Raw genomic sequence first — 15735 nt, forward strand, 5'->3', positions numbered from 1 at the left:
TGGCATGGAATACCCTTTTCTATACAGCCTTCCATCCATAATGGTATAATGAGGGATTTGATACATCAATTTTCGAGCCTGGTTCCGATCTTTCGGAAGGACGCTGGTCTCAAGATATTCAATTATCGGAGTCATCCAGGTAGGCTCGGAATCGATCATACACACGTCTTCCTACTCTGGCTCGTTAATACTAGGTGCCGAGAGATGTTCAATTGGTACGATATTCAGCTCGTCACTCTTGGTAGAGGTAGCGAGCCTGGCCAGGGCGTCCGCATTCGAGTTCTGCTCTCGAGGGACCTATTCGACCGCATAAAACTCGAAATGTTCCAATGCTGACCTTGTTTTTTCTAAGTAAGCTGCCATTCTTGTACCACGAGCCTAGTATTCTCCCAAAATTTGGTTAACCATTAGCTGGGAGTCGCTGTAGCAATGTATTGCTTTAGCGTTGAGCTCATTGGCTATGCGAAGTCCTGCCAGTAAAGCCTCGTACTCAGCCTCGTTATTTGACGCGCTGAAGCCAAATCTTAAGGCAGAGTGAAATCTGCTACCTGTGGGAGTGATCAAAATTACTCCTGCCCCCGATCCATTTTCATTAGATGACCCATCAACGTAAAGTTTCCACATCTCGTGGGCCGAGGTTATAACTTCATCGTTGGTCATACCAGTACATTCCACTATGAAGTCTACCAAGGCTTGCACCCTAATGGTCGTCCTTGGATGATAGGTGATCTCAAATTGCCCGAGTTCAACTGCTCATTTAAGAAGTCGACCTGAAGCTTCTGGCTTAGACAAGACTTGTCTTAGTGGTTGATCAGTCAGTACATGGATGGGGTGCGCTTGAAAGTAGAGTCGAAGTTTCCGAGATGAGTGAATTAAGCTGAGAGCTAGCTTTTCCATCAAGGGATATCTCGATTCTGCCCCCAGCAACCTTTTACTGACGTAATATACGGGCCTCTACACCCTTTCTTCTTCTCGACGAGCACTGCACTTATGGCGTGCTCGGTAGTGGCAAGATATAAGTACAGAACTTCTCCCGTAATAGGTTTTGACAGTATAGGGGGTTCTGCAAGGTGTTTCTTGAGTTCCTGAAAAGCCAACTCGCACTCCTCTGTCCTTTCAAATTTCTTGCCTCCCCTCAACAGGTTGAAAAACGGAAGACAACGGTCTGTAGATTTCAAGATAAACCTACTTAGTGCCGCCATTCTACCGGTCAAACTCTGGACATCTTTGTGTTTTCAAGGTGAGGGCATATCGATCAGGGCCTGGATCTTTTCTGGATTAGCTTCTATTCCTCGAGCATTTACAATAAAACCCAGGAATTTTCCTGAAGATACTCCAAAGGAGCATTTCTGAGGGTTAAGCTTCATGTTATATTTCCGGAGCACAGCAAAGCATTCTTCGAGATCATCAACATGGTTATCGTTAAGTTGAGACTTGACTAACATGTCGTCAACATAAACTTCCATGTTGTTCCCTATTTTCTATGAGAACATCATGTTCACGAGCCACTAGTATGTGGCCCCAACATTTTTGAGCCCGAATGGCATGACGTTATAACAATATAACCCTTTATCTGTTATGAAGCTCGTATGTTCCTGGTCTGGGGAATGCATGGCAATCTGGTTATATCCAGAATAGGCATCCATGAATGACATTAGTCCATGTCCTGCCGTGGCATCCACGAGCTGGTCAATCCGTGGTAAAGGAAAGCAGTCCTTAGGATAGGCCTTGTTGAGGTCCGAGTAGTCAATACAGGTTCCCCACGTCCCATTAGGCTTCGGGACCAGTACCGGATTGGCTACCCAATCGAGGTAAAAAGCATCCCTAATGAATCGGTTTGCTTTTAACCTGCCGACTTTCTCTTTTAAGGTCTTTTTTCTGTCGTCATCCAGTTGTCTTCGCTTTTGTTGTTTCGGTGGGAAGCTCTTATCGATATTCAGTGCGTGGCTCACTATATTTGGACTTATTCCTACCATGTCTGAATGTGACCATGCGAAGACATCCTGGTTCTTCTTCAGAAAGAAAATTAATTGCTATTTAGTTTCTTCATGGAGATTTTTCCCGACCTTTACTGTTTTCGAGGGATCTGACTCTTCGAGCTTGATTTCTTCGAGCTCTTCCAATGGTTCGAGATCAGCTTTTTCCTCCACTCTTGGATCGATCTCTTCATCTATCTCCAAGACCGTCCCGTCCTTAGTCTGAATAACGACGAGTGCTTGTTCGCTCGCCTGCTTCTTCCTTCTTATGGAAATGCTATAGCATTCCCTTCCGGCTAACTGGTCTCCCTTCAGCATCCCGATGCCACTAGAAGTCGGGAACTTGATGGCCAAATGCCTTACAGACGAGACTGCCCCCAGCCCTATTAGGGCAGGTCTCCCGAGCAGCACGTTGTAGGCCGATGGCAAATCCACCACTACAAACTCCATCATCTTGGTTACTGAGACTGGGTAGTCTCCCAAGGTTACCGGGAGTTTGATGGACCCCATACAGGCAATCCTCTCTCCTGAAAAACCGTACAAGGTTGTTGCACAGGCTTTTAGGTCTCGAAGCGCGAGTCCCATTTTTTCTAAGGTGGCCTTATAGAGAATGTTCACTGAGCTCCCATTGTCTATGAGGACTCGGTGAACTCTCTTATTCGCGAGCTGGAGAGTGACGACCAGTGGGTCATTGTGGGGAAACTGAACATGGGACTCGTCATCCTCGGTAAAGGTTATCGGCTGAGATTCAATCTTTTGGCACTTTGGAGCTCTAGGTTCGAGTTCATAGGGGGACCCGTCCCTAGTTTTTAGCTCATTCACATACCGCTTTTGGGCATTCCTGCCTGTCCCTGCGAGTTGAGGCCCGCCCGAGATGGTTATCACGTCTTCTCCATCAATTGGATGTGGCCTATCTTCTTCTCTTGCTCGGGAATTATTGTTTTGAGCAGGTTGCGGCGCAGCTGCCCTCTGGCTAGTAGAAGCCTGATTGTTACTCTGGTTTTTGACATACTGTCTGAAATATCCTCTCGAGATCAGTCCCTCGATCTCGTCCTTCAACTGCCTGCATTCATCAGTAGTGTGCCTAGTGTCTCTGTGAAATCGACAGTACTTGCTGGAGTCCCTCTTGGACTTATGATTTCTCATGGGGTCTGGACGCCTGAAAGGGACCTGGTTTTCATTAGCCAGGTATATATTCTCCCGAGACTCGTTGAGCTCGGTGTACACTTTGTACACGGAGAAATACCTTTCCCCCTTCTTCTTCTTTCCCCCTTCTGCCTCGAGGTTATTTCCTTCGTTCTTCTTCCTTTTGGAAGGGTTTTCCGCAGGAGACTTTGATGCTGCTGGGTCCGACGAGGTCGAGGCAGAGTTTACGTTTATCATTGTAGTTACGGGCTGAGAAGTCATATTCAGTGTTGACCTCGCCTCTTCTACATTGACAAACCTCTAAGCTCGCTTATTAAACTCGGTTAAGGACCTCACAAGTTTTCTCTGCATATCGTCCCAGAGAGGACTTCCCGACATTACCCCAGCTTGGACAGCCATTAGATGACCGCTGTCATCCACATTTCGAACTCGGGCAACCTCCAGATTAAACCTCGTAAGGTAGCTTTTCAACGTTTCGCCTGGCTGTTGCCGAACGTTGGTCAGAGTTGATGCCTCGGGTCTTACCCCGATCATGGCTCTGAACTGTTTCTTGAAATCCTTTGATAGTTGATCCCAAGAAGTGATTGAATGTCTTTTATATTTCTCGAACCAACTTTTTGCTGGTCCTGTAAGCGATGCTGGAAATAACATGCATTTGAGCTTGTAACCCACATTACTTGCTCTCATTATGGTATTAAATGTACTCAGATGACTGTACGGGTCAGACTTCCCTTCAAAAGGCGGGACATGAGGAATGCAAAACCCTTGAGGAAACGGAGTGTTAGAAATATGGGGAGCAAATGGTTCGAGCTCCTCATCAGAATCCTCTTCCCGACTCCGACCTCGCTCATTTTGTAAGAGCCTAAAGGCCTTTTCCAGTTGATCAATTCTTTCCTGAACCGGGTCCGCAGGGGGTTGTGCCTGAAATTGGCTATCATTGATCACAATTCCAGGCTCGCGCCTTCGCAGGGGATCTTTGCGCCCATTTAGGCGATCCCTCAGGTCTGGGTTCGATGGATTACCACTACTCCGATTCTGATTCAGATGTTCCCGCAGGTCGGAACGGTTCCTATGGTTTCCAGTATTTCTTCGACCTTGATCATACACGCTGACTGATCTAGTGTCTCCTAAATCATCACTAGCGAGGTTTGTTGCATGATTATTCTGAGATGGATCTCTTTCATGCTGCCTCGTCTCTGCAGTGCGTGACCGAGACATTTGACTTCTTGTAGGCTGGGCGCCTCTCCGCTCCTTGAAGGCTTCTCTATTTCCTTGTTTCCTTCCTGCACGCCTTTCCTCATCATCTCGAACTGGTTGAGCATTCTTGTGAGGCGGTGAAGGGTATCTTATAGGCGATGGAGGGAATCGTATGGGTGACGGTGGCTGCCACCCATTTCGGGGTCTAGATGGTCCTGAGTTCGCTCGTGTTGGCTCGGTAACATTCTGCGTGTTACCATGAATCTGAGTCCGAGCCTCTGCAGGGGCTCGGTTATTCCCAGTTTCCGCTGGTACCTCTATAGTTGAATTAACCGGAGCCCTAGCCTGAGTACTTCTTCGGGATCTCGAGGGAGCGGATTGTTCCGCCGGTGGCGGAGGTTGCTCCGGTCTCCTTGTGGTAGCATTTTTCCGAGGTCGCCCATGAGGCCTGCAGGGAGGAACATGCACGTCCCTCGGAGGTGGGGCTTGGTTCTCACGCGGAGGTGGGGGCTGAGCCACCTGGGCCTCCGCAACTAACCTAGCCAATTCCTCGTTCTGCTTATTAGCCTCAGCCAACTGTTTTCTCAGCTGTCAGTTTTCAAGTTCCATAATGGGGACGTACCGTTCAGGATTATAGTACATGTCCTCATCATCCCTTGGGGCCGGAGGTGCTGGAGGTCCCCGAGAATCGGAGGACTCGCTTCTCTCTTCAGTTTCTAAATTTACCATTGGCTGCTTCCCAGGGCGTTGTGGATAGTTTTCTTCAGGAATATTTTGATCATTCGCGCCCATAGCTATTCAGGGATTGTACTACTTAAGGCTCTCAATGAAAGCACCAATCTGTTGACGCCGCTTTTTGTCAACTTAAAATGTAGAGCACGTAAACAGTAAAAACTATGGCAAAGAAGAATGATACAGTAAAACAATGAAAGTTTTTTACGTGGTTCAGCAGTTAACTCTGCCTAGTCCACGAGTCTTTTTTATCAAGACTTAGGAAATTTCTGGAAATTCTCCAGGGATGAATTCTCCAGAGATTCTCTCAAGATCACAAAATTTCGGTTATTTACAAAGGTACATGACATCTCTATTTATAGAGGAGTTCCCAGAATCCAATCCCACACGTTTCGAGAAGTTATTCGGTAAATTAATAAATTTAATAACTTTAAAGTTTGTAACTCCCATATATAAGGAAACGTCCCCTGAAGACCAGGGGGCGTATAACCGTTTAGTTAATATCCCTTTATTGTAGGGAAGTTACAATAATAAATATCTCTTGAATGCACGGACTGCGTCTCCTCAGGTGACTCACTAAGCTGTTCGAGGTCAGCAATCAGCATCATCCCAGTCTTGGTCTCTAAGTAAATTACGAGTTGTATAACTTTCCCCAAGACGAGCTAGGAGTGGGTAAATACCACCGAGGTCATTACACTTCGAACTTACACCCTATCCAAGTTCGGGCTACTTGATCCAAAGACACCCGACAACGGACATACTCCGATATTATGTCTTTCGAGCTTATAAATAACTTCGAGGTTACATATCTTCGAGATTGCCACCTTGCTTCGAGGTTTGGCACCTGGACCACGACCCATGTACTTTAGGTATTGCGAGCTCACACCTGACGAATTCAGCTTTCGAGGTCACAACCTCAGGTCTCGAAATCTGGATGTAACACATGCATCACTAAAAATTGACAGTGGCACAAGATTACTATCACAAAAAAAAAATCAAAATTGTTTTGATAGTGGTAACCAATTACTGCAGATAAAATATTGATTGAACAAGATAAAAAATGGAAGAAAATAAGAAGAGATGGGAATAAAATGTATGGTGATGAAGGTCTCAGATTTTTTTTCAAAGAATTATGTAAAAAAATATATTTTATAAAATATGAATGACAAAAAATAATGCAAATAGATTAAAATTGTAAAAATAATCTCAAAACATATCAAAACAAACTACTAAAAATGTATAAAAGATAAAATATGGTATACAAATAAATTTTTATAAATATATGGGGGAAAACTCCCATAAAAATGTAAACAAAAAAATATGCCATAAAAAACTTAAGGAAAAAAAATGTCATATTTTTCAAAGTTTAAGAAAAAATCTCATATATGGTGTAATTTCTCCTTTTTTAATCTGCCACGTAAACGCCTACATGATTCCTTTTAATTGGCCCAAATCAATAATTTTTAATTTTTATTTATAAAATTCATTTAAAATTTAAATAAATAAATAATTGTTAAAAATGAAATAAATATTTAAAATTAAGTTTGTTTTAGATATTTAAAATTAAAATTAAAAATTGATTTCTAAAATATTTCTTTTTTCCTTTCTTTTTATCTCTTTATCTCTATCCTACCTCGATACTCCCTTTTTTTTTCCTTCAATCTTTCCCCGTTGGCTACAATGGCAAATTTCTCATCTTCATGACAACCAACGACCATGGTTGTCGTAGGCACTTACATGGCAGATAATGGTGAGATACCTATGACTACCAAGAAAATGTGACAGAATGTATTTTTGCTGTTAAATCTAAAGCAATAAAATTTAAGTTTATTAGTAAAACGAATATTTCAAATTTGTATATAATAACAAATTTTAAGGTATTTGCTATGCTTACAAGTCCTATTCCTGCTAAATTATAATGTATCAAAATAAAATTATTTTTTGTATAATTTGAATTTCAAGATGAAATTGTATTAAAAACAATCAAACAAATTTAATAATAATTTAAAATGTTAATATAATCTGTAATTTTTAGTTAAAGTTGAGGATTCAAATGAGATAATCAAAATATATATTGAAAAGTAACAATAGTTTCTTATTGTATAGGTGAAAATTGTATTTTGTCAAGATGGCAAGTGTAAAAACTAATAAAACATGTTTGAATGGATTTTAAATTTAGGACTTGAATAATTTAAAACTAGGGTTTCTATATGAATACTCATACAACACATGGAATGCTTTTCTCTTAACGGTTATCTTGTTTGATATGAGTTTTAAAACTCTTCCAAAGCCTAATTTTTATTTTCAGAATGTTTGGATGAACTTTTAAAATTATTTTATTATTGTGATTAAAAACTATTTTTAAAAGAAATAGATTTGTTTGGCACAACTTTTATTTATTTAAAGCAAAAAAAAGAAGTAAATTAAATAGTTTATTTTAAAAGAACTTTTCAAATCTTAGAAATTATGTTTTAATGTAATTTTTATTCTTTGATAAAAATAAGAATAAAGTAAGAAATTTTAAAATTTCATTAAAACTTAAAACAGTTTCATGAAGATGCTAGTGAATAATTGTTTTTAGGAAGAACTTCCAAACACTTAAAAATTCACACAATTCCTCTCCAAAATAAATTTTTGGCTCTGGATGGAAATGCTTTCAAGGCCATGCCAAAATTGCTCACATCTACTTGCTTCTCCATAAAGCTTTTTTAAATAAGAAAAAAAAGTTTATTTAGGTTTTACCTTATGTTTAGAGCTTGGATTTTAGGAAGGAGAAGAAAAAAAAACTTCTAAAGATTTTCAATTTATTCTTATTTGCATTTAAGAAAAAATAATATAATTATACCACTTTGCTATCCTCTAATTTACTTCAATACCACTATTAAAATATTATCTTGTATTTAATAAATCAGTACAATAATACACCATTGAACATAATTTTAATAAAAAATATTTTCAATTTCACTGAATTATCTCTATTTTTAAATTACATAAAATATCTATTAATAAAGAAAAATCAATTTTTAATAATAATTTCTAAAAGTTAAATTAAATAAAATTGTATCACGTAAATATTTTTTTTCAGGTATTTAATTAATGAAATTAAAAAAATATATCTTTTTTTTAATTTTCATTTGATTAAAATGACTTGAATATTTTTGTTCTTGAATTAGGATTTTAAATTTTATAAAAATAATATTAAATTTTGATTTTTAATATATTAATATGTAATATAATTAAAATAAGTTTATTATGGCAATATTGAAAATAAATTTAAAGGTATGTTTCGTACTAATTTATCAAAGACGAGGTAGTATTTTGGTTTTTATTCAATGGGAATAGTATAAATTAGTTCCGAAGCAAACAAGAAAGTAAAAAAACAATATAACTTTATAAAATTTAAAGAAAAAATTACATTTTATAAGAGATTTTTAATAGAATTTGCAAAATATGTTTTTTTCAAGAAAAGTTAATCTATGGATTTTTTTAAGAATGTTCACTTTTATGGGTTTAATTTCCCATATTTTTATTCTTAATCATGTTTTATTAATTTGGAAGAATGTGTTTGTAATTTGATTAATTTTTTTTTAGCTTATTTGATTTTTTTTTATATTAATTTTATATAACTATTTTTATAATAATTTTTTCTTTGGTTGTTTTGCAAATTTTTTATTTAATTATTTATTTTGTAATATGAATTGTGTTTATTATTGTTGACGCCGTTTTTCGTCAAACAGTGAAAGAAGAGCACATAAACAATAATTGATAATGGCCAAATACAATAAAACAAATCAAACACACGATTTTTACGTGGTTCAGCAGTTAAGTCTGCCTAGTCCACGAGTCTTTGTTATTAAACTCAAGATTATCTCTAGGAATCCTTCAAGAATGAATTCTCCAGAATTTTCTCTCAATGATCAGAATTTCGGTCCCTTACAATGGTGCATGACCTCTCTATTTATAGAGAAGGCTGCAGAATACTATCCCACATATTTTGGGTAGTTACTCTTTTTGTGAATAAAATAAATGGCTTTAAATGCCTATAATCAGATATAAAAGGAAACGTCCCCTGAAGACCAGGAGACGTATAACTGACCAAATAATATCCCACGATTCTAGAGGATTTACAATAATAAATGAGGATTACATCTCATATTTATAACACTTGTAGATATTCAAGGTGGTTATCGCGTATCTCTAAGGCTTTAGCTTCCCAGGTTTCCCGTCATCGTCCGAGCTAATGACATCTCCCGAGTTTACGTGGCTTTCGAGATCGTACGTACATCGAGCTCGAGACCCCTGATCCGAAGTCGTCCCTGAAGATGAGTGTGTTCTCGGAGCTACCTTTCGAGATTGCGATCGTTTCGAGGTCACCATATTCGAGGTCATATATCGTACTTTGCAGGCTCGATATACAATCCTGGAGCATACTCTAATCCTTACGAGACCATTTGTTGCGAATCCAACTTTCGAGGCACATTTACCATGGCTCGAAATCTGGGTATAACATCTTGCCCCCTCAAAAGTATTTGTTCGAATCCTAAGAGAAGGAAACTTTTGAACTACTTTCTTTGAGAACTGTACCGTCATACACTCTTGAAAATGGACACGCGTCAGCTGGGTATTGCTCACTTTAGGTACTTGAGTACCTTGGAAACACGCCCACGATCGTCCGTCTGACAACTTTTCGGCGCCTTCTTGTCATTGATCCCCATCCGTTCGATCTAGTGAGGATTTCATTCGACGCTCCTGATTAATTCCTTTTCCCCATCTATATATACAAGACCCCACTCTTCATCTTCTTCTTCACTTTTACCTTCATTCGCCATAAGCAAGAAAAGAAAGAAAAACAAAACCAGACCTCTCCATACAACTTCCGTTCTGTATATGTTCTCTCGGCCGAAGAAACAAAGAAATCCTGGTCTGTTCGAGTCAGTGAGTTCTTACTTGCAACCTCTTCTTCAATCAACAATCTCTCTGCAGTCGCCATTATTGTGTAAGTAAGCAATTTTTGTTTTCCATTTTGCCAGTTTTTATTTAAACTGTTCTTGCTGTGTATATGTATATACTGGTTTGCATCCCTAGCCTAATACTATAGGAAGTTTTAACCCGATAGGTTTCATGCTTTTTAGACTTTCATTCTGGATTTTCGTCTCTGGTTTATACCCAGTTTTGACGTTTGAGTGTGGTTCCCATTTTCTGGGTTTTGAGAATCTTTAGGCGACGTTTCTTGTACACTAAGTTTTCGGGTAAAAACCTTTGTCTTTGATAAATGCACGAAACCCAAGAATGCCTTTCCTGGCTAACCGCCACTCTTCTTTCACTTGAATTTCAGGATTTTCAAAAAATCATCCACGCTTCTTTCCTCTCCGTGGAACACACGTTCTGACTCTTCAGCAAGGGTTTTAATATTTAGTTTGTCTTGTTCCTAAATCTCCGAGCTCATCCCATCGAGCTCGTGATTCTTGCATGCATGGCCCTCACCATTTTTTCTTTCTCGTTAGATGTCACAGAATCTAGAAAGACAGTGGGGGTCATTGCGGGCAATCCCTTACGAGCCAAAATCTCCGAGCCCAGAATCGCTCTTCGCCCGGAACCAACGTCAGATAAGAGAATACGAGCTTGCACGCGAGCAAGAAGACATTCGAGCCCACTACCGCCGTCAGATAGACGAAGTCATCGAGGGGAAGAGGAGAGTTCTTCGGGAGGCCATCTATCCGGAATCTAATTCAGGCCCTAGGCCGATTCCTCTCGATCCTGCTTTAAAGGTTACTGTCGCATACCCCCCCGGAGAGCTCAAATTTTCATTAATGGGGGAACCTTCCTCCTCACAGCCGAGGAGAGAGATGTTCGAGGCCGAGCTCTACTGGAGCACGGTTACCACAACCAGTCAAATATCTGAAATCATGGCTTTCCATGGCCTTGGTTTGTCAGGCACCTTGAAGTGTCGACCTCCGACTGGTCAAGAACGGAGCTGCTTCGCCCCTGGCGGCCGTGACGCCACAGTGAAATATGCGGTATGGAGCCAAGAACATATGAGGGTAGGAGCACTGCTGCCCTTGAAGTCTTTTTTCAAAGACTTTACTGATTTCGTTGGGCTGGCTCCGTTCCAACTCAACACCAATTCGTACAGGGTGCTGTCTGCCCTGAGGTCCTTGTACCACGAGCTGGAGTGGAAAGGACCCTCACCTCAAGAGATTTTATATCTCTTTTGTTTAAAAAGTAACCCCTCCCGAGCTCGGGGAGGGGATGGTTTTTACTACCTCTCGAGCTACCCCAAGGAGACGAAGGTTTTTGGGGATCTTCCCAACCACCCGCCTGATTTCAAAAGGGCCTTCTTCTGGACAGATGGTCTGTCCCCGTCTCGACATTATTCGTTCAGGCGGATTCGTAAGTATTCTCGTTACTTTTATTCCTGAGCTCGAGACTTTAGTTCTTAAATCCATATTTAGTTGAAATGTGTCTCGCCTTTCAGCTAATTTCCAGCGTCCCACCCCCGATGAGGCAATGAAGGGGCACAAAGAAGCCTTGCTTCGACTCCCTTATGGCAGGAGATCTCTCTCGTATCTATTACACGAGGACAAGCTCCGAGCTTGTGGGTTGTTGGGAAAGGGCCAGTCAACCTCTGACTGGTCCAGTAAAAAATATGAACACTGGGAGGAGGTGCCACTGCCCACAGGTGCCCTTCCTCCGAGGAGAGAAAGGAGGCCATCACTCCTAGTTCGCCTGAGGAGTCCGCGATCTGGGAATGAGGCCAATGACGAAGCCTCGAGCTCGGATTCAGATGAAGGTAACGTCCTCCCTACTTCGAGAATGTGGTCCCCCACTTTACTAAAACACGGGCCCAATAGGTTAGTCTCGTGCCCACATGATAGATACCACTTCTACATATGGAGTTGGGTAGATGACTGTGTCCATAGGTTGGATAGTGGGCTCGGGAAATACGATACCATGTACACCATGGACGAGGTGTGGAATGGGATAGATGTGCAGTACGGGACCAATGATTATAGGGACCTTTCGAGGTTATCACCTACTTATAGGGAAGGCACTCCCCCCGCCTCCTCTGAAGACGGGGGAATTTCATGGTCCCCAAGCTCGAGCTCGGGGGAGAGTTCCAGTTAGGTTTCTTCTATCATCACTCTATAAGTCTGTGATGCTGAAATGACTTGTATGCTTCTCTTTTATTTATTCGCGTTGTGTTATGACTTGTGCAGGCAAGATGGACTCCGACCTTGACAGCATCATTGACGGCGCCGGCGCTAAGAGGAGCAAGCTCCCCAGAGCGGGGGCACAGAAGGCTGACCAGTTGGGCAAAGGCCCCAAGAGGTCCAAGAAAACACCTCCCCTTGTTCTGCGGGTTTCGAGCTCCGTTGCTGCGTCGACTGCCCAAGCCAACGCTTCCACGATGGCGCCGTCTTCACAGGTCGTCGCCTCGGCAGTGGCACCGACCTCGCTGGTCGACCCCTTCGCTATGGCTAAGGCGCAACCTCCTGTGGTGGGTCAATCATCCTCTGCTCCGCTTTCCAAAAGGCCTTCTGTTTCCCGAGTCCAGAAGCTGTCAATCTCTACCCATATGGATGCATATGCGGTGGACAATGCTGCTGGGTCCCACGGATCCACGCTGATCTCGGATGTCATGTCCCGGATCGGCCAGAGCTATGGGAGTTTAGAAGCTCCCCAGTGGCAGTGCTTAACTGGTACCCGAGATTGCACTGCTCTTTATGAGAAGAGTATCGAGCACACCGCCGCGGTAAGTATTCTTCTATACTCCTTCCTTTTCTACTTGTAATCATACTGACTTGGAGCTAATGGTGGTTTATTTCTTTTTCAGGCTCTTGCCTTCACTGCTCAGCTCAATTACTAGTTAAACCACGAGATCCATTCGAGCAAGATCCATGCTCAAGAGGCGAAAGATCTTCACCTCAAGGCGAGTGATGATCTGAAGGCAGCGAACGCGACGCTCGAGGCGGGAGTTAAGGAGCGTGAGGGTATGGCCACTGAGCTCGGAAAGTTGAGAGCTGAGCTCGAGGAGCAAAAGAAAGAGAACACCCAGCTCCAGGAGACCAATAAGAAGCTTGAAGAGGATAAGGCCTCCACTTTCGAGATCATGGAGGATGAAAAAACTCGCCTCCTTGTTGAATACAAAGAGAAGAAAGAATAAGCAGTTGACTCTGCTATGTACCGGATGTGGGCCTACAATGAGCATCTGGACACCAGCTTCTTAGGTCCACACGAGGCGCCGCTTCTCGAACGGTGGAATGCTCGGCTCGAGAAGGAAGAGGCTGAACAGCTCGAGAAGGAGAAGGCTGCTCCGGACACCGTTTCGGAGGGAGCTCAGGAGGATAGTCATGCTATTCGTCCTGAGGGGTCCGGTGCTACTGATGCTGAGAAGGCCAAGGAGACTCCTCTTCCTTGAATTTGATCTCGGGGAGATCATTTATTGGGACTGCGTCCCCCTATTTTGTAATTATTTTAACTTATGCCCACGGGGCTGATACAATTTCTTTAACTGTTTTTTTTTTTTTTTTACATGCTTTACATTTCTTGGCTCGAAATATTTTGCACATTTTATGTTGATGAATCAGTTATGTTTATTTATTCATACAAACATAGTTTGGATTTTAGGCTCGAAACTCGACGCATTCATGCATAGTTTGTTCGAATTATCCGTTTCCGATCTCGTTGTTTATCAAGGTCGGATATTACTTTAACCATGAACCCTAAAGTACTTATATGGTATGTAATGTGAGTGATTTGGTTATATCTTTTTGCTTAGTCACTTTTCCTCATCCTCAGTTTTTGCTCCGACGTTAAGAGTTCGAAACTACTTTTCTTTAAGATATTCCAGCCTCGATCTCGACTTATTTCGAAGTAGGTTTAGGCTCCTACTTATCATCGATTAATTTTTTGGCTGGTTTGTTCCAAACCTGTTAAGTTTGCACATCTGGTTAACTCCAAATGTTTTAGGTTTTTGATAGCCCGGTTATGTCCGAACTATCTAAGCTCGCGTATTTGGTTATATCCAAATACTTTATATGTTTTTGACCGAACTATCTAAGCTCGCGTATTTGGTTACATCCAAATACTTTATATATTTTTTTTTTATTTTTTAAGCTGATGGTATATATACCAATGATGCCCCCTTAATATCCTATGAGTGTGACCATAGGTTATTAAATTAAGAGAGATTGCAAAAATAAAAAGAAATTACATATGGAACAAAATAGACATTTTGTTTGATGAAATTCAAAAACAAACAAACAAACTAGTACAGATAGAAAATCATGGTTACAGGCAACACTTTTCCTACACTATTGATAGTAAGGTCTAAGGTGTTCGCCATTCCATGCTCGCGGTATCAGGCTCCCATCCAATCTCGCAAGTTTGTATACACCAGGTCGGATGACTGACTCTATCTAGTATGGTCCTTCCCAGTTCGGCCCGAGCACTCCAGCTGCTGGATCTTGGGTTGCCAAGAATACGCGTCTCAATACCAGATCTCCCATTCCAAACTTTCGATCTCGAATCCTCTTATTGAAATATCGTGTAGTTCGTTGCTGGTAAGCAGCATTTCTCAGCTGAGCCTCTTCTCTTTTTTCTTCAATCAAGTCTAGGGTTTCTTCGAGCTGAGTGTGATTGGAACTTTGGTCGTAAATCTGAGTTCGAATTGTTGGGATTTCGACCTCGATGGGCAACATTGCCTCGCAGCCGTATGCTAGAGAGAACGGGGTATGTCCTGTTGAGGTCCGAGCTGTGGTCCTATACCCCCAAAGGACTTGAGGTAATTCCTCGGGCCATCGTCCCTTTGCTTCTTCCAACTTTTTCTTCAGAGAACTCTTGAGAGTTTTGTTAACGGCTTCGACCTGACCATTCGCTTGAGGGTGAGCCACTAATGAAAAACTCTTTATTATGCCGTTCTTTTCACAAAAGTTGGTGAATAAGTCGCAATCGAACTGGGTCCCGTTATCGGATACGATCTTTCTCGGCACTCTGTATCGGCATACGATGTTCTTTACCACGAAATCAAGGATCTTTTTCGAAGTTATGGTTGCCAATGGTTCGGCCTCCGTCCATTTCGTGAAGTAATCAACGGCGACTATAGCATATTTCACTCCGCCTTTTCCAGTCGGGAGAGAGCCTATGAGGTCGATGCCCCATACTGCGAAAGGCCATGGGGATGTCAACATGGTCAGTTTGGATGGTGGAGCTCGGGGTATCGTGGCGAATCTCTGGCATTTGTCGCACTTCTTCACATACTCGAAAGAATCTGTTTTAATGGTTGGCCAGAAATATCCTTGGCGTATGATCTTCTTGGACAGGCTATGCCCCCCGGTGTGGTCTCCGCAGAACCCTTCATGAATTTCTTCAATGATCTTCTTTGCTTCGGGAGGGGTTACACACCTGAGCAGCGACATGGAATATCCTCTTCTGTATAGTTTTCCGTCCAAAATGGTGTAACGAGGAAGTTGATACATCAACTTTCGAGCCTGATTTCGATCTTTAGGAAGAATTCCATTTTCGAGATAGTCAACTATCGGACTCATCCAGGTCGACTCCGTCTCGATCATACACACATCTTCCTCGTTTGGCTCAGTAATGCTGGGTGTTGATAGGTGTTCTATGGGTACAACATTCAGCTCTTCATTTTCGACGGAGGTGGCGAGTCGAGCTAAGGCATCTG

The sequence above is a fragment of the Humulus lupulus genome, chromosome 1, assembly GCF_963169125.1.
Source record: "Humulus lupulus chromosome 1, drHumLupu1.1, whole genome shotgun sequence".
Classification (NCBI taxonomy): Eukaryota; Viridiplantae; Streptophyta; class Magnoliopsida; order Rosales; family Cannabaceae; genus Humulus; species Humulus lupulus.